The sequence below is a fragment of the Corvus hawaiiensis genome, chromosome 7 (assembly GCF_020740725.1).
Source record: "Corvus hawaiiensis isolate bCorHaw1 chromosome 7, bCorHaw1.pri.cur, whole genome shotgun sequence".
NCBI lineage: Eukaryota > Metazoa > Chordata > Aves > Passeriformes > Corvidae > Corvus > Corvus hawaiiensis.
In genome coordinates, this window is record NC_063219.1 from 24,007,878 (window position 1) to 24,027,668 (window position 19,791).

General features: G+C 41.6%; 1 protein-coding gene and 1 long non-coding RNA gene across 4 annotated transcripts in view; both read left to right on the plus strand.

Annotated features, from left to right (window-relative positions):
* RBMS1 (RNA binding motif single stranded interacting protein 1) overlaps nt 1-19,791 on the plus strand; it is a 157,670-nt gene that overhangs the window by 26,535 nt on the left and 111,344 nt on the right. The window lies entirely within an intron of this gene.
* Nucleotides 15,031-17,842, plus strand: LOC125329011. Its single transcript, XR_007205004.1, has 3 exons — nt 15,031-15,572; nt 16,144-16,320; nt 17,507-17,842. It is a non-coding gene; the product is annotated as an uncharacterized LOC125329011 (long non-coding RNA).

Here is a 19,791-nt window from a genome sequence, read left to right on the forward strand (position 1 = left end):
CCCTGGTTATCATTCTTTCCCTGGGCGTACATGCTCGAGGTACCTTCAAGGGGATCTGACATATCATCCTCCCTTCTGTAATGCCTGGCAGCTCGGTCACGGGAGGCTGAGGCTACCTTCACCTTAGCGGAACCCCCTCGGTTAGTGCCTCCCTCCTTGAGTTCACGCACCCGCGCTGCCAGGGCAGAGGTGGGTTTCCCATCCCACCTTCTCATGTCTTCCCCATGCTCACACAGGAAAAACCACAGCTCAGCTCGTGGGGTGTACCCTCTCTCTCTAGCAGGGGGACGACGGGCTCTGACTTGGGGGCCTGTGACTCGCACTGGTGCCACACTGACCCTCCTCATCTCCTCCCTCATCTCCTCCCTCATTTCCTTCCTCATCTCCTTCATGTCCTCTTTGAGGTCCTGGACCACAGCAGAGACATGAGCTTTCAGCGGGCCATTGATCATGCTGTCATAATGCCTGAGCCTGTTGGCAACAGAGCCCACTGTTTCTCGGGTATTGTCAGCATCAATCGTTGCAATGAAGGTGGTGTATTGTGATGGCCCTAGCCTTGCCAGGTTCCACATCATCTGTCCTGTGCACCTGACCTTATCGGGGTCATTATCATGCTGTCCATCCTTCCCAAAGAGTACCTCTAATATTGCCACCTCTCTTAGCTGTTGGATCCCTTGCTCGAGTGTCTTCCACTGCATTCTATGATGATACTCCTGCATTCTTTCTTTGTGAATGAACCTTTCTCTCACACTCATTAAGAGCCGCTCCCAAAGAGAGAGAGGCCCTGGCTCCCTCACAAATATCTGGTCCACACCTGGGTCCTGGGTCAACGATCCCAGATACCTTGCCTCACCACTATCCAGTTGCACACTTGTGCCCATAAGGTCCCAAACCCGAAGCAGCCAGGTGGTATAAGGCTCACGCCCCCTTCGCACAATGTCGTTTCGCATAGCACGGAGACTGTCGTGCGACAGGGACTCAGTGATGACTTCTGGCTCTGGCTCTCCTGCTGGTTGTGAGGGTCCTGGTTGCCCATCATCATTAACTGGTCGTACTGATTTGGTCTTATACTTCCTCCTTTGCACAGGGGCGACTGCTGCTGGCTGTGGTTGTCCTTGTGGTTCAGCTGAAGCCTGGACGGTTGTAACATCCGTGGGTTCCACTGCTGCACCATCGGACTCACCCTCTTTGGGGCAGGGAGAGGGTTTTTCACTAGCTGAGGAGGTGTATTCCCTTAGCAATTGGCATATCTCCTGGCGCACCTGGCCCATCTCCTGGCACATCTCCTTGCGCACCTGGCCCATCTCCTGGCATATCTCCTGGCGCACCTGACCCATCTCTTGGCACATCTCCTGCATCCCTTTTGCCAGTACCCCCACCCAGTTTGGGTAGTCCATTTCTGAGGTGGACTGTTGGGCAGTATCAGTCTGTGGGGCGGGATCTCTAGTGTCTGGGGCTGTGGCAGGCTCTGGCTCTGGGGTAGGATCTCTAGTGTCTGGGGCCGTGTCAGGTTCTGGGGTAGGATCTCTAGTGTCTGGGGCTGTGGCAGGCTCTGGCTCTGGGGTAGGATCTCTAGTGTCTGGGGCCGTGTCAGGCTCTGGGGCAGGATCAGGCTCTGGGGTAGGAACTCTACTCTCTGGGGCCATGTCAGGTTCTGGGGCAGGATCTCTAGTCTCTGGGGCTGGTGTCCGAGTAGATATCCAAGCCAATCTCAACTTATCCTTGAATGCTAAATAGAGTAGGCCTATCAGCAGCAGATGGTTAGTATTCAGAGGGAATTTAAACCCTTCGAAAATTGATGGGGTGGGCCCAAAGAACTGGTTGAGGGGTTGGGAGAAAACTTCCCCTGGTGTCATTTCCTCACAGAAGGTACCATTGTTAACATAACCCCAAAAACATGTGCTCAGTGTGTGATAGCTGTTTATCCATGAGCCCACATTCCGGAGGAAGTTAAAAACCCATGAATTCCTCACCTTCTCGACCCATAACGCAAGCTGGATAACAGCAATGGTAGCCTTAGTCAGAGGACCCATATTCAAATAAGGAGCTGCAAAGGGGAAGAATATAGCCACGGCTACATGCCACCCAAACCAGGGTAAACTAGACCACATAGTGCTGCCTAACAAGGTTCCAATATCCAGCACACAAAATAAAGTTATCGAGGAACTGTTATTCCTTTTTCACCTCTATCTCTTAATGCCCTCAGGCCCCACGTTGGGCGCCAAGATCTGTCTCGGTTTTGAAAAGACAGGTGTCTGCTAAGGAAGGCAGAGGCCCCCCTTGAAGTGGCAGATATAACCCCTTTTCCCTCCAAGTTATTATATTTTGAAATCAAGAGCCTTTAGGCGAAGATGTGGGAAATAGGAATAACAGTTCTTTACTATATATATATATGTATATAACCAGTCAAACAAAACAACAACAACTCTGGCAGTAACAGCAATCACAAACCCAGTGCCAGCCTTCTCGGCTGTCGGGCCCTTTCCCCTCGGGTGCAGTTCCGCTCGCAGCCGGCAGGGGCGCTGGCGGCTCCCGGTGAGCAGGGCAGGTGCGATGGTTCCCCCGCGGCTGCAGGGGGCGCTCCGGAGCGAGCTCGGGAAACCCGCGGCTCTGGTGCCCTGGGATCCCGGGAAGGATGGAACAAAGGCTTCACAAACCGCTGGGCAGCCGATCCCGGACTCTCAGGAACAGCAGGCTGAAACGGCAGGGACGAACGGCAAATCCCGGGTGGCAGACGAGATGTATCCAGATGGGAAAAAAAAACCACGGAGGCCCAGGCAGGCAGGGCGAGCAGGGCTACAGCGTAGCGAAAACTCGAAGCAGCAGCGGAGCAGGGCAGCCACAGCTCGGTCTCCAGCAGGGCAGGGAAAGCGGCTTTTGGGGTCCCGGCGTTGCTTCCAGCAGGAAGAAAGAACGGCCAAAAAGAAAGAAGCAGCAGCTCCTTTCTCTGCAGCTTCTCTCTCCGGACGCTCAGAGCGAACTGTCCCCACACCCAGGTGTAGACAAAAGAGTAGCCAGGCCCGCCCCACTCCCCTTTTTGTCTTTCTTAAGTACAGCTATTTGTCCCCTAGCAACATGCATATGGGAGAAAATTCCTTTAACAGGAAAACCTAAGACTAAACTAAAACCCCAACACTAGCTTATCGAAAATAATTTATAAAAAGTATGCTTCGCTGATTCTTTTTGTTATAAGAGGAAGCTGCTATCTTATTTGAGTGTTACTTGTCTTTTAATAGTGACTTAGCTTTTTAAAGTAAGTGAGAGGATGTTACTTGATATTTCAAAATGTGAGCCAAATGTCTTTATACTTCAATGATAACATGACTGGATTAATTTTCTAAGGTTTTCACTCAAACATTAGCAAAGTAAGTGTTAAAATAAATATCAAAAGATAAAAGAGAAATAAAATACATCTTCTGGTAAATATTTTCTGGTATATGTGTGGATCTAACTTACGTTGCTTTAAGATGCTACAGAATCATGAGGTCCTATTTATATACCAAAACAGGCCTAAAATGATACATGAGAAATGCCCAAGCATTGCATTGTTCCCTGTCCAGTTTCACAACTGTTATTAACTCATTAGACCCAATACATCCACTTGCTGTACATTCATGGCAAGATCACTTCAGCTACTCAAATCATTATTTCAGTGGAATTCATAGTCCTGTGCTGCACCCCAGAAATTCAGTAATATTCGCTTATTCATTGTTTCCAGGGAAAACTAACATGAACTTTTAGACCTTTCTGCCCAACACACCCAGACATGCAGGTTTAATTTTGTTCAAGTATTCTTTATTTGCTCAGTCCCTAACCACTGATGTGATTGGTAATAGATAAATGAGGAATCCAGATACAAATCATACAATAGGCTTCCCTTCTAGTGATCCCCATAAAATCTTGATGCTTAACCTATAAATTGTTTGAATAGTTTTGGGTTTTCTTTTAAGATAAATTCTAAGTACAAGTTGCCAGAATGTTGCTGTAGTGAATTGTCACTGAAATTTACTGAATTTAGATTTCTTCATCAATTCTTTTAGAAAGTTATTGTTGTTTATTTTTTCATGACACAAGAAGCATGACAAAAAAGGCACGAGCCAGTTCAACTTGTAGACATAAAAAAATATAAACCACTGAAACCCATCAAGCTAATTATGGTATTAAAAATTGACATCTCCCGACTCCATGCTTCCTTTTTTTAACTTCTGCACAAGGACAAAAATGGATGTGGTGTACATGTGAAGCAACACGAATTTGCAGTCAAAAAAGAGAACTATTAACAATAAACATCCATGGATGCAGTACTGAAGGACTTTCTTTCCAAATGTGTCCTGTTGTAAAGCACTGGGATTACTCATAGTAGTAGGGATTTGTTCTGGGACTTTACAGGGTTGCCACCCAACCATTTTGTGGCTCCCAAGATATGCAGGCTTTTATAAAACACAGAAGAGCTGAAGAGCATAGGGAAAGTACTTCTTTATATGTAGCCTTGCCACTTCGGAGACGCCAGGACATGCAGGTCTTATGGTGCCATCACATTTTAAACAGAACTCTCCAGTGCTTTCACTAGCAAGTTGTACTTGAGAATTGATGGCAAGAATATGACCCCGGTGTGGTGTGTGCTTGCAGGCTGAGCAGTGGTGGGAGGCCAGCTGTGGAATGTGGGAAAGTGGCTGAACTGCTGAAGTCATGCAGGGAATGTTAAATGTGTCTCCAGCTGGCAGGGAGCTGTGGCTTAAACGCAAGCTCCAGGTTCTGGGTATTGCCAAGTGTTCCCGGCACCCTCGGCTCCTGCTGCCCTCAGCATGGCGCCGATACAAGTCGCAGATGGATCGAGAAGAAAATTAAATGCTTGTCGCCTTTTAGGGGAGTTTTAATGGCAAATGGAGTGAGGCAGTGAAGGCTAAAAGTTTCTTATTATGAACTAAGTGTTATGGTAGCACAACCAGTGAGAAGTGTGGTCCAGAAAAGTTAATACTGCAAAGAAAAAGAGCTCTCATATTTTTCTTTTTTATGTATCCTTGGGGTATGGTCCTCAGAGAAAATGCAATTCACCCCTCTTTAACAACCCGCTGAACAGGGGGGGAGGGACTTCTCCTGCAGCTTAGCCAACACATTCCAGCTTCATAGTAAAAGCACCAGAGGCAGGGACTGCCACCTATCTGGCATGACAAAGGGCAGAGGGGGAGTCCGTGGAAGATGTGATGCTTTTCTAGGTGGGCAGTTAGAATTTCCTCATGTCCTCCAGTGTTCCTTGATTAGCAGAGCAGCTGCTGCGAACACCCCTAAGGGATACCTGTAGATATTTTCACCTGATTTTTTAGCATGCTGATATCACTTTACATCAGCCCAGAGCCAATGAGAAAATATGTTGAGACAAATTCTGCCGAGGTGCCAGTGAGGTGACTGCTGGTCCAAGTGCACAGGCTGTGTAATTCCAGGTCTATAGGGAGAGGACTCTGTAGATATACCCTATATTGTCTAAAGGTATACAGAGAGCACAACAGTAAAGCTCAGAAGTGGCAACTGTGTTACGAATAACATAGAAATTTAGAGTACCATCTATTAAATATTATTAAATCAACAGCAGAAAATTGCTTTTTACAAACTGCAGTATTTTACTGCCAAACCATGCAAGTCCTTAGCAACAGTCCTCCTCTGTAAACTCCTTGTTGTCTTCCTAAGGGTAATTTTCATAACAAGATTACAATTTCGAATCATCAAGAGAAAGCACTGATGGGCTCTTTTTCAGCTTTTGCTTAGCTAAAGGCTCCACCCAAGTAACTCTGGTCATGAGACATTTTCTTCTGTTAGAGTCATAACTCAGGATGTGTCACAAATGCCATTAACATTGAAAAAGACACAGGCTGAGCCTCCTTATTTTTAATCCTGACCACAAGCCTCTTGACTCTGGATCAGTAACAGAATGGAGAAACATGAGAAAAATGCACTTTTAAACTATTCCTATGCAAGCAATAATTTAAGGGGGTTTAGAGATTAACTCTGGTGAATCTGGCACAGATGTCAAACATTACTTTCCCCATCTAACCACACCCTCCTTGTCTATCCTCTCCCTACTCACACACCCCAGTGAGGGCAGCAAGGGGACACCTGCCCATGCCTCTGCTGTTCCCTGGAAGAGTTTGACACTGCCACTCAAATTTGCCTTGCTTCATCCATACAGCACCATCAGCACTGCTTCTTGGAGAAAGGTATCTCCACCTTGGTAACTACCTAGGACCAGAGAGGAAAGTGTGCTGTAGGCAGAAGGTGAGAAAGCAATGTATCTGGGATGGTCATAGAGCCTCATTAAAGAGAATCTAGGTGGGGAAGGGGGTGAGGACACAGCAGCCAAGGGAATACAGGAGAGCAGCAACAGAAAGACTACCTGGCAAGCACATGAAAGCTCACCTTCCAGCCTCCTCCTCAGTCTGTCCTATGGGAATAAAATTCTTCTCACAGTCAGGAGTTGGGGTGCCTGAAAAGTAATTCTTGTGGTCCAGGAGGCTGGGGGAATTTGGGGGAAAAGTTCTGCAGAGCGGAGATACCACACGCTGTATTTGGAGCAGCTGAGGCTCAGGCATTCCCTTCTGCTCATTCTGCCAGACAGGCATTTTTGGCAGAAGAGCAAAAAGGACACCTGGAGGCAGCAATACCTCAAATTACTAGAGGCACGATTGCAAATGCTCATCTGCCAAAGCCTAACTTGTAGTAAGAACATTCACTGCTGTCCAGTAGTCAACAAACAGAGTCGTTGCTGTATGGATTCAATAGAAGCAGCTGGTGCAAGCAGTGGGTCTAAAGGAGGTGAACAGCAGACGAACATTAAGTGCTTGTAATTTGTGCTCCGAGGTCTGCAGCTCAGTTCAGATCAGTATCCTTTAATACAGAAGATACATTGTAAAACTAAAGCTGTGTTTTCAGATGTGTTCTTTTGTAGCAGTACCAACTTCAAGCATCCATCTTTGTCTCCAGCCATTCTTTCTCCCCACATTACCCCATCAACAATGCCAGCAGAGCTGCTAGTGGGGCCATACAATGAAATAGATCTGGGAACCAGCCCAGGTTAAAAATACACAGCAAAAATGAATACTAGGAACAAGCAGGATAAGGGGGGAAATGTTTATGCTAGTATTGTTGCTGAAAGAAATTTAAGAAACTTTGCACTAGTGAATTCTCATTTACTGTTGGAGAAAACAACTGAGGATGTGCAAAATAAAACATGGCATCGATGTCCTGGCAGTCTGAGAAAAGCAATCAGTTATTATTTACCTTTATGTCTTATAAAAGGGATTATATTAATGTGAGATACTACTGATATATTACATAAATGTTATTGCCATGTAGAACATGGCTTAGTCAGGCACTTCTGTAATCTGTAGGTAAAAAATAAGTTGCAGAAGTTTAATATTAATTTTTTGGTACAGTGGAGGAAAAAGTAATTGTGAAACTCAAGATAGAATTAGGAGGTTTCTGGAGAAAATCCTGTGCCATAGTGTTAGAGTATTTCAGTACTAGATTTTGTAGTCTTTGGTATAAAATAGACCAACAGTTGTGCTAAAAGTCTAATTGAAATATATATATAAATACGTATTTATTGTCATCATTACAAATGAAATGAGGAAATTAATTTAATCTCAAAGTATGGAAATAGGGGGAAATTGAGCTACCTTTTCTGAGTAAACAATGACTGCTGTTGTACAGATTAAGAAAAAAATCCAGTCAGTCAGTCTGTTCTTACAGTGAAATCATCTTCATATCACAGGACATGAAGTAAATTCATAAAGTGAAAATGGAATGAGGAAAGCATGTAATATTTAGGGAGAAATCAGATTTGCAAAGGCTAAGATGTATTTGTAAATAGGTCTTTTCATTCATGTAAACAGGGCACAGCACACTGTACTTCATATCTGCAGTTAAAAACAAACAAGGAAAGCAGAGCAGCGAACAACACCGGTGCACAGATGTTGGGATAGCAGGTGTGTGGTGAAGCTGGGTGCTACAGGCAGAGGTCTTTCTACACCCGAGGAGCTTTGCCAACCTCTTCTAACATCCCAACACCTCAAAGAAACCTATTTTGCCTTAAAGCATGGGTCTGTTAATTAGTTTCAAACATAACCATATCTCATCTGTCTGGGTTTTATGCCTTATAAAGTGGATCAAAAGACTGGATAGTTTGGGGGACTGTCATTTGTCTGATAAGAACTATCTGAAGAATTTTTTGAGTTGCTGGAGTTTGAAAACTGGGAGCGAAAGGCAGTGCATTTGGAATCCATATGCAATGGAACATTTTAGTTTACCTGAAATGTATTGTTTTTAGAGATTTTAGTGAAACACTAGATTGAGAGCATTCCGCTTCAGGCTGAGTTAATTGTTTCTTTGCCCCAATTAATTTTCAAGATTTTTAAAGGCAGTAAATATCATTTTGAAATGTTATATTAACTCTTTAATAAGAAAAAGTTCAGAATGAAGTAAAGGGGTTTATTGTCAATAACTGTTGTGAGGTTTGTTGGTTTTGCTGCATGGTGCTCATCCCTGATACCAATGGAGAGATTAGCTCAGATTGGTGGTGTTTTGCCTCTGGACCCTCCTTGTGTATCCATCTTCCAGATTAAATGCCTCATTGTATATTTAAAACTCTGTCCTGATTTCCATGCCCTGATTTATGGAAGATGGGGTAAATCCTACATCTTCTTCCTGACTAATAAAAGGGTCAATTGAACTACACTGCTGTAAGATAAATTATTTTAAATCAAGTGCTGCCTCTGTGGCCTGCTTTCTATAATTTTGCTTTTCACTGAATTTGCAAGTAACTTCAGCAGAAGTGATATGATTTCTGAGAGTTCAGTTTTCACTTATTTTACATCTGGCAAATTGTCTTATCATTTATAATGCTCAAGATTTTAGAATGAGAGTGTAGTTAGTTTATAAAGATGTGAATGATTTTGGCATGCCTTTATTTCAACTGATTTAAAAATATCTTTATTTCTCCCAAACATACCTAATTTCCAATCCGATGTTACTGTCTAAAGGCATTGTAGCCAGTAGGAAGGGAACAAAGTTGTCAGTGTTCAGTGGCAGTTTGTTGGTGATGTGAAATGAGATGCTGGTCTCAGCCTGTGTTTGTTGTACTTACAGAGGCCACTGTCTAAGTTGTCACCCTTCCTCAAATGCTCAGCAGAGAGTCAAAAAAGGGAACTGCACACTTGTTCTTTTTGATCACAAACCTCCAAAAGCAGGTTTGAAGTAAATCCACAGGGCTGATGGGGAAGCTTCCTTTCCCACTGCCCATATTGAAAAATCTAGGCATTTCCAGAGCTACTAAACCAGCTTTAAGGTAGAGAAGGAAGGATTTGATGTTATCTTCAAGAAGAATTTAAGTTTTAACTTTGGGATTAATGTCTTAATCCAAAGTTAAGCAAGTCCTTAACTGCTAAAAACCAAACCTTTTGAGAATTAATATGAAAATCATGCCATGCTGGCTATGGTGCAATAACTGAGGGCTCAGGCCAGATGCAGATCACTTTTTCTGTGATCATACCTTACCTTACCACCAGACTTTAAGAATTCAAAGGCAATAAGTAGGGTCACGTGTAGTGAAAAAGAAATTACAAAATTGTGTCATCAGGTAGGTTTTAAGGACATGAAGAGGCTGGGAATAATAGTAACAGACTGCTTCAGTACTCCTGGTGCCCAGGAATGATCCACTACAGCTAACTTGGGAGCTATTGGTTATAGCCAATAGTTATTTCCTATTTAGTCAAGGAAGTTTAAGGCTAGAGGACATTTATGTTCTGGCCCTTGTCAGTGAGGTTGAATATGGAATAGATGAGCAAAAGATTTTATTTGAAGGTGTTAAGACACTGAGTTCTCAACTGGATTCTGTGTTAGTGAATAGGCTTTTAAACACCAATTCACAAATGGGGAAAAGTCTTTAAACCTTGCTGTCTTGTTTTTACACTTGAGGATTGATCCCTAAAATGGTTACAGATGTTCCACCATTTGTAAATGAAGAGTTTAGTAATAATAATAATAATAAATATGAATAGTAATAATAGTGTTGAGAAGCTTCATTATTTGTGCAGTGCTTCAAGAATGAAAAATGTTAATTAATTCCAATTAGTAATTAAAGTTTGTGCATGTAATAGAAAAATATGCCAAGTGACTTAGATTGGAAAACAGTTAGTCAAAATTTAGCCTCTTTAGTCTATTTTTTGCGGAAAAAGGAAACCCAGGATTGTTATTTCATACACCATGAAAACTGAGTAAGAATTAATGGGTGTTTTATAATTCATTGATAACACACCACATTTATTAGCATGCATTTATGGAACTATAATATTCCCATGCATCTTTGTCATATATAAACATAAAAAACTTGTATAAAATAATATACTGATTATGTATACGGATAATGTAATGTATATATAAATAATGTACTGTAATGTATTTTTATTTTTTAAAACATTCATGTGCTTATATATTTGAATGCTGCATACAAGCACAACTTCTGTAAAGCACAACTTCTAGTTGCATGGTAAGATCTAACATTTCAAGTACTCAAAAAACAAAGTGCTGTCTGACAGACCAGGCAGCAGGCTTGCAAAACTTTGTACTTGAGAATAATGAATTCAGGAAATACCTTGTGCCTGACCCCAGCAACAATCTCTTCCTCCCTAAGAGTGATCTGTGTGCTCTGTGCTTCACAGTAATGGCAAACACACAGGCTGGAGGGAGGGGGGCATGGAAAAAGAATCTATAACTAATGCAAATGTCTCCTTTTTGTATGGATCCATGTCACCATTTTTGCTTACATGGGGCAAAGTTCTTTACTTCTCTCAGGGAAGTTCTGCATTCTGCAACGGAAGGCACCATTTTATTCTCAAAGAATAGGGGAATACATCCTAAAGCTGCCTAGGATAGCAGCCACAGCAGGATAACATTTTAAACCCAATCTGTCTCTGCTATTCAGCCACCATTTTCAAATCAGTATTGAATTATTTCCATAATTCTCCTCTCCTCTGACCTGACTTTGCTCTTTATGACCACGTGAGCAAGGGATCTATCCATAGATCTAGAGAGTCAGTGTTCTTTCTATGAATTTGGAAGAAAAGGATACTGTGGAGTTATTTGTTTTATCTTGAGGATTGGTTTTATCTATTGATATACCTCTGAAAGAAGAAAAGAAAAGAATATATGAGCATGTGTTAAAAAAATAACAAAATACTTATGTTGGTGGACACCCCTTCTACCTCCCCGTGAGGATTGAACCAAGTACGGAAGAAAACAAGGAATGTCCTTGTTATTGCTTGCTGATCATCGTGAGTTTTCTGTGTGTTCCTAACCAGGACAGACAGAGGCTGTTACTCATCATTGCCTTGCCCCTCAAGAAAGTATTTATAGCACAACAAAGTGGGCATAAGGTGTCTGTTACCCAGAGCCTTCAAATAAATCTAAATCAAATCTTCAGTAGTCTCCTAACATCAGAATAAGTGATTACCCAGAGCATGGGGAATTAATGAGTCCGGTCTCACATCTCTCCCATCCCAGACTACCTGCTTGTCATCCACTTTCCAGTAAATGGATAGCTTGGGTAGTCTGCAAATAATCAAGACAAGAGGTTGTTCCAATAATACTCAAGACAGTAGAAAGTCTAGCAGCAGGGCCACCTCCTAGAACATTGCAATCCCTAAATTGTCCCTTTAGTTAAAACACTAAATGTGTACCTTGTGTACCTTCAAAGAAATAAATCCTGACTCTGCATTAGGAAGAATGATACTGCAACTGTGTAATTCCCTATTACAGGTAAAGAAAGTTCTAATTTGCTTTCCTGTTCCAAGGCTGGCCTGTCAACACTGTGTCTGGTTCTCTTGTCTAAACTAAATACCTGGATTGGTCCAGCTACTTTTTTTTTTTTTTTTTCTCTTTTTTTTTTTTGTCAGTCAGAGTCTTAGATCAGATCTAGTCTCCATTATGAATGTTTGCAGGCTGCAAATGCAGAGTTTTCTGTCTGGTGGCTGCCTCCATGTTTCCATTTTCCATATTTCATACAGCCATTATCTATTTCATAATATTTAGCCATTATCTATTTCATAATATTTGCAGTAGCCTGCCAGATCACTGCAGCAAGGTAGACAGAAAAATGTCACTTTTCCCTATGTGCCTGTCACATTTTCTGTTGTATTTCGTTATTTTTCCCAGTTAAAACCAACAGTAATTAAACATGAATAAGGTAACAAATCACTACTATTTTTATTTCCTTGTGTACTAGCTCTATAATATTTTAGATTCTTCTGTTTACTTCTAGGTTGTAAACTAAATTATCTGAAGTTATCAGCATATCAAAGTAGAACAGTAAAGGGAACAGTACCGGTTCCAGTTCTCAGCTCAGCTCTGCAGTACAAGGAACTTTTCACTGTCTCACTTGAATATATGTCATGTGTCTCCCATGTTGGCTGCAGAGGTTTTAAGACACTACAGTGAGGATTAGGTGACAGTAGTCAGTCAGGGTGCTGTGCATTCTGCCATAATAATCAGAAGAATAGTATTCACCTACTTTGTACTGTTTATACCTGGTGTATGCACTATTGTGATGTTTTAAAATTATATAGATATCAGGATGTAAGGCCAAAAAAAGCAATGGAACATCATTCCACCTAGTGGCTCTCTTGACCCTGCCTAAACTGTTTGACAGTGCTTGTCAAACAACTATTGATTGCATGTTTCAGTAACATTTGATTTAGATGTTATTTCTTCACAGTAAGTATTGTTTCTGAAGTACTGTATGTATTCTACTCTCTCTGCTGTTAAAATCAAAAGCAGTATTAAGTTGAGAAGAAGACCTAACTGGATCTCCCAAATGTTGTATGAGTCAATTACTTTTAAAAAGTATTGGCATAAACATCAAGATTCCAAACAGGTAACATGAAACATGGGCAAAACTATCAGCCATTGTACTATCTGGATCATGCTGCAAGTGTACAAGCAGAATGCTTTAAAGTCAATAGTAATAACTAATACTGGATCAAATAAAAGCTCAAAGTACATAAAATCTTATTTAAGTTCCAAGGGTAAAAAAATGTTGATAGAATATATGCAATAACAGGTTTTTTTGTAAGTCTTCAAATAAGAATGGAGAACTAACACTAGATAAGTAGCAACCATAGCTCTAATATCATAATTAATGCCTCCTTTTTCATGGGTAGGTTCAAAATAGCTTTAAAGTGTGATCCCAGGATTATCAGTGTGTATTCCACTGAGAGAGGAATGAAGTCACAGCAGAGGAATTATAAAGTGGCAGAAGCAGAATAGAACCAATATAGCTCTTGCATCCTATTGTGGTGTGTTATCCACTAGAACCCTTTACCATGAGTGCCTTTTTTTGATAGGGGGTTCAAGAGGACAAACTTAAATCTGTGTAAGTTTTACATTGGCTTTGGAAACTTGGATATTTGTACTGTAGTTTTTTTGTTGAAAGAAAATAAGTTCAAAATTAGTGTACAGTTTAGAGTCTGAGCAGTAGTAAGCTGTAATGGTGGGGTAACTGATACACAATTAAAGTGATAAAGGATGTTCCAAACATATTAGCAATCTGTTACTGAAATTTTAAGCAAATGAGTAACAATATGGATTTCAGTGGATGTTGAAATAAAAGCATGTATTGTCTAAATTTATATGAATAGACTCCAGTCTATTATCACAAATAGGGCCTTTTTACTGCTCAAATGTAAGTCTCAAGCTTTTGCGCAAAGTGATTTTCTCTTCCTTTCCTTCCTTGTAGGATCTGTATTTCCTAAGGAAAAATGTTGAACAGGCAAAGAAGAAACTTCTAGTGATGTTCTTAGTTTATTTGATAAAGGCAAAACACATCTCTTCTGCACAAACTGCACTTTGAGAAGGGTCTGTAGAGCATTTTGGACAGATGGAAACTGACAAATAGATCCCAGGACTGTACCCATCTCTAGAGCTTTTTTTAGCTGATGCCTGGCCTAAGAGCTGCTTCATTCCTGCAAATTAAGTGGAACCCTAGAGCCATAGTACAGAGAAGCATAGGGACCCCTCCTGTTTGGTCCATCTAGAGCTAAATCTGCTTCACTGGATTCAGAGGCAAAACGTCTGATGGTTTAAGCAAAACCAGAATTTGTTCCCTATTCCTGCACATCAGCCAGGGAAGCCTCCTTAGGGCTGGAAAAAGGGGTTTTCTGATCCGCATTCCACTTGTGTGTGTGGACATGTATCTGCCATTCAGACTGAGCATACTCATATAAAAAATATTTTAGGGGGACTTTTGACTTCCATGCTATTTCTGAAGTGCATTATGAACCGGTGAGTTTATATAAATACTGCGTAACAGTGATAGCCTCCAAACTTCAAGGTTGCTTTATATATTGCGGTGACTCAGGGAGGCTGTTGGCAACGGAGCGGCAGCTCTGCAGCACTGAGGGCTGTGGGCAGGCGGTGGAGTGTTCTAAATACATCACATACAAACTTTCCGAAAAAGTCAAAATGCGATTTCCCTAATTGAATAGAGCTTTTATTCCTCCTGCCGCGGGGGCTTGGGGAGCTCCCTCTAGCGGGGAATTGTAGCGTTAGGAGCTTTTCTTACGGGCTTGTTCTGCTCGGCGAGTTCCACAGCTGAGAGACAAGATGGCTGCGAGAGCCTCCAGAGCTGGAGCTCCTCCCGCCTTGCGGGCCGGGCTGCTGCCGTGAAGTTAAGCGGAAAGTTAACACCCGCTAAGCCCGAACGCCAGGGCTCCGGCAGGGCTCGCTCCTTGGGAGCGACCGCTGCCTTTGTTTCAGCCAGCGCTTCTCAGGGCGCTGCCGGGCTGCGCCCGCATCCGAGCCGGGCGAGTTTCCCGCCGGTCCCGCGGGCGGAGCGGCCGCCCCGCTCCCCGCTGCCTCCCCTCCCGAGCCCCGGGGAGCCCGGGGGTGTTTCCCCGCCGCGGTCGGAAGCGCCGGACACGGACGATAAGGAGGTGGCGCGGCCCGAGCCCGCCCCGGTCCGTGTGGGCCGCGCCCCGCGCTCGCCGGCGCGCGGCGGGAGCCTGAGGCCGCCTGTTAACAACAGATTTTTAAGTCTTGAGTCATATTATAATGAAACCCGTTTATTATTAAAAATAGCGTTTTAGGTACCTCGCTTACTCTCGATTGCTTCAGAGAAAATATTTTGTTGTAGAAAAGACAGGAATTGGTTTCACCTTTTCCCCCCGTTTTTTAGTCTGTTTTACTTCCTGGTTCTCTTGTCTCAAAGCAGGCGAGTCAGAGATGAAAATGGATTATTACAGTGTATTTCTACCAGTCTTCAATTTTAGTTTCATTAGTATTTTTATTTTTAAAATTATTTTTATTTTATTTATTTGTTTCTGGGGGTCTTTGAGGCTATATTAATACTGTTTTTAATTATGCCTGTAGTGCTTATTTGACCAGACAGTGCCCTTGCTCAAGCTCGCATTGCACGGAGAGTGTGTGCTTGTCATCCGAGATGTGTGTAAAACACCCGGGGAGTTCCTGCAAGGAGAAATGGACGTCTGGGCTGCTGAATACTGAATCCTGCAGTTATCTTAGCTGCAAAAGTAATTAAATTTGATTATTTTTCTTCTTCTTATACTGGCACAAAATAAGAGTGGGAAAGTATCACTGAAACAATTAAAACTGGCAGAGAAAAATAAGAGGGTTTTTTTTCCTTCCCATACCTCCAGCATAGTTACATTTATAACTGAGTATGTGTCTCTTGTGGTCTCGATTACATCCTGTGTTTTTAGCTGGCAGCGTTTCCTCTGCAGAGGCCCTGTTCTGTATGCCAGCATACATTTCTGTGTATATTAAAAGAACAGAATCAAGATGAAATAGTAAATGAAACTAAACCCCCCACCCCCCGAAAAGTGAGGGTTTGATACTAATGCTTGGCACAAAACAAAAAGAGGTATATCTACCATCATGTTTCTTTTTGTAAAAGCAGGGAGTCTGCTAGCTTTGTGTTGTCAAAGAAGATGGAGCAATTCGTTTAAGTCATCAAATGTGTTACACAGACCTCTCCCATTCTTTAGTATTTGAATATTTAAAGACTGTATTTTTTCAGTAGTGTGTTCTGAGAATGGAGCTTGGCTGCAAGTCCTCACCTACAGAAACTTTTCTTTTTTTCAGTTTGCATTGAAGCATTTTTGGAACAGTGAGCTCCGCTAACAGCTGTATTCAATCTTGAGTAAAATCACTTCCTGAAAAAAGTGAAATTAAACTTAATATACAAGCTTGCTTGGAATATAATACCATGGAGTTAGGGAACTTTGTGATTATGAAACCAAATCCATTCACCCTGCTGAGGTAATTTCTTGTAAATTGTACACTATGGAAATCTTTAATCAATGTCAATGTTTTTAAAGCTAAAATTCGTACAATTCAAATGTGCTTTTTATTTCCCCTCACACACAGAATTTGGTGGGTTTGCTTGGGTTTATATTTTAAAAAGAAGAATTTTCTGCTGTGGTTGTGTGAGGTGGGAGAAGAGTTGGGGCATGTAGAATGGCACTCTTATCTGCCCTAAGTGTTTGGCACCATAAGTCAAGTCATGAAAATCATAAGACCGATTAAAAAACCAGAAATATTTAAAAGCCACATCTGATTTTGTAAAAAAAAAATTAATTACAAAATCAGACTGTTCTTCAGTTTAATACTGCAGTGTTACACAGAAGAGATGGGAGATGTTTTGTATTTTTTAATGTATTTAAGATGAAATATGAGATTCTTTATATATTTATGCTGTGATCCAAAGGTAGAATCTGAGCTCACCTGTGTATTGGTGGGCACCACTCTTGTGGTGTAGACTGAAACCATGGAATAATGCTCAGCTCGCAGCCAGACTTAGGCCATTGAGGCTGAACCCCACCTTTTGGAGACTGCACTGCTCAGGGCACGGGAGTTTCAAGAGGCAAAACAGAACCAAAAGCATCCATGAACTGAAGCGACGTGTTAGAGTTGTTGACATAAGTCTATTGTTCATGAGACTTCATGATCCAGGGCCTTAAAATAAGACCAAAAAGACAAGTCACCAAACCCAAATTGCTCAATTGTATTTAATTTTAGTTAGAGAAATAGAATGTTTGAATCCTTATAGGGGCTGAGCAGCTGAGTCTGTCATTGGGGCACTCCAGTAAAGCCCTGCCTTAACTGGTGCCTAATTCTGTGGGTACCTAAGGACCTAAATATACTCTGTATTTCTGCATTCAGTAGTTTGGAAACAGAATACAAGGGAAAGATTCGAATGTGGATTTCTTATATTTGGGATGAGCGCCGTAGCCACAGGTTACAGAGTCTATTCCTCTTCTTCCTTATTAGCATTATTGCGTTATTTTATATAAAACTGTGGCCATGTGGATAGCAGAAATTGAGAGAGATCCATGCCTGAGTGCTCAAGGCAGCAGGCACTAGAATGGGGTGTGAGTGCTGCCTCCAGCTTGAATTTGGGGCTCCTGTTTTCATGGGATATTCCAAATGTCTGTTTCTTCTGCAGCTCCTCGCATGTATGGTTTTCTTCAGAAACGTGTGTGGTTTCTCTTCCCTTCCCCATTACTCAAGGCACGAGTAACCTGAGGGCCTACCTTGGAGGAGGAAATTCCAGGAGGGGGAAGGCCACCTACTATGTGCTACAATAGCCAAGTGACTGACAAACTGCCATTTAAATTCTCATACTGTCAGCTTTAAAGAGAAACCCTCCTGTCGGCAGAGTTTTGCTTTAAAATCAAATTTCACTTCCTGATTTTCCAGGAGACAACAGGAAAAAGGCTAATCTGAAATACTGTAAAATACTCCAAATTCTAAGGAAAATAAAATTTTGTGTAAGCACTGACCTTTTTGTTGTATTTAGCTAAAAAAAGTATGCAAATTTCTCTATCGTATTGTTGATTCTGGAAAGTAAAAAAGGTAAATGTTTTAACTCTTAACCCATGTGCTCATATGCACAACATTTGCCTTATGATAAGTCCAGTCTTTAGTAATATTTGCTATTTTTGTGAATCATCAGTCTAGAGAACTTTCAGGGCAAGTTAATTATCTAGTGTGAAGGTGGTGTTACTGCTTTATATACATTATTATGCATTATTATGCATCATTATTATTATTATTATTATTATTATTTTACTTTATTGTTGGATTATCTGAATTTTTCTATGAAAAATGTAAGTGTAAATTACAGTCCAAATATTTTTGTACAAAAGATGCTCATTGGAAGTTTTATTTTAATGCAAATAAAAATAATTGCTATCACCCCAACTGAGCTCGGTCATAGTACTTAGGGAAGCAGAGGTTATTCCTTAGGGCTTTGGTTGCTTTATGCTTGGAACACCATATTTGAGTTGGATTTCTTGTAAAATATAGAATGCATCCTCATCTGCTGGGTGATAAAGCCTTCTTGGGAACAGAATTAATTTTTTTCTTAGCATGATTGCTCTTTATTTTATCCAAATTCATCTAACTAAAATTGAAATTTGGACCACCCCAACCATTTCTTTTCATTTTGCCACCAACAAAAGAGCATTTTTTTCATTCCTTGTCCAAATTGTTAAGATGCCCCTGAGGACCTTTGTTTACAGTGTCTTCTCATTCTTTTTTTCCTTGACATTCTCCCCTCCCTCCAGCAGTGAGATACTAATTAAAGAGAGGACACAGTGACCCTGGGTTGTTTAGAAGTCACAGGGGAGTGGTGGTGGCACAATGACAAAACCATCTCTGCAGGAAGTAATCAGGCTGGAGACCCATCACAATACACTTCCATCACCTGAAAAACCCTTTCAATTTGGAGATTCATCCCAGAAGCAGATTTATTTTCCCTTTAGTAAAAGTATCTTCATTACAAACAAAGCCTCCATATCTCCGTGTGTCAGTCTGTTTAACAGGGTTATTATACAAGTACTGTTTTTTCTTGAGAAATATTTCTCTTAAAAGAGTTTGTAAAGTAAAAGCAGTGTTAAGAGTAGCATGTTAGAAAACATCATCGCATTTATGTTTAATTTCAAGGAAAAAGTGGTTGGTTATCTTTATGTCATCCAGCAGGATTATGGTCTTATCTAGTATATAGGAATTTTGCAACTTTATGATGGCTATTATAACTTAATTACGAGCTCATCAAGACTGGCGGTGTTTTACGAGCACCTAGCAACAGGGAAATCCAGGATTCATTCCCCACTGGGTTTTGTAAACTGGTCCAAAAAGTCACTTTGGATTGACACCTGTGAAAACAGGATTTCTGTTTACCCTGAGCACTCCACCGCAGGGCATTTGCAGCATAAGGTGAAGGCTGGGCCCTGCAGCATGTGCTGGGGCACCGCCTGCTCCTGTGCAGAGCTCTGCTGGCAGAGCCAGGGAGGCTCTGTTGGTATTTGGTGCAGCCAGTTAGAGAAATCAGCAGGCTCTAGGCCTAGCCCTCGGTCTTCAGCGTTATCTGTACACTGTTATCTTGTACCGTAAAAGAATCCAGCTGATTTCAGTAACTCTCCACTTGAGCTGGCCTGTGCAAATCAGATTGCAGCGTTGAAGTTAGCAACATGATACCTATCATTCCTGTTGAATACACGGAAAAAAAAAATCCCACTGTCTGGGAGCTGGATCAGACTGCAGACAACATGCACTTTAAAATGCATAATTAAGGGATTTTTTGATTTTTATCTTTATGGATTTATTTTTTCCAATTAAGAACAAAATTAGCTAGGAGAAACATTTAGAAGAGTCCTGTTTGAGGCAGAGAAGAGAACACCATTGTGTCTTATTCCACAGCCCAAACAGATCAGTGTCTTAAAAGTA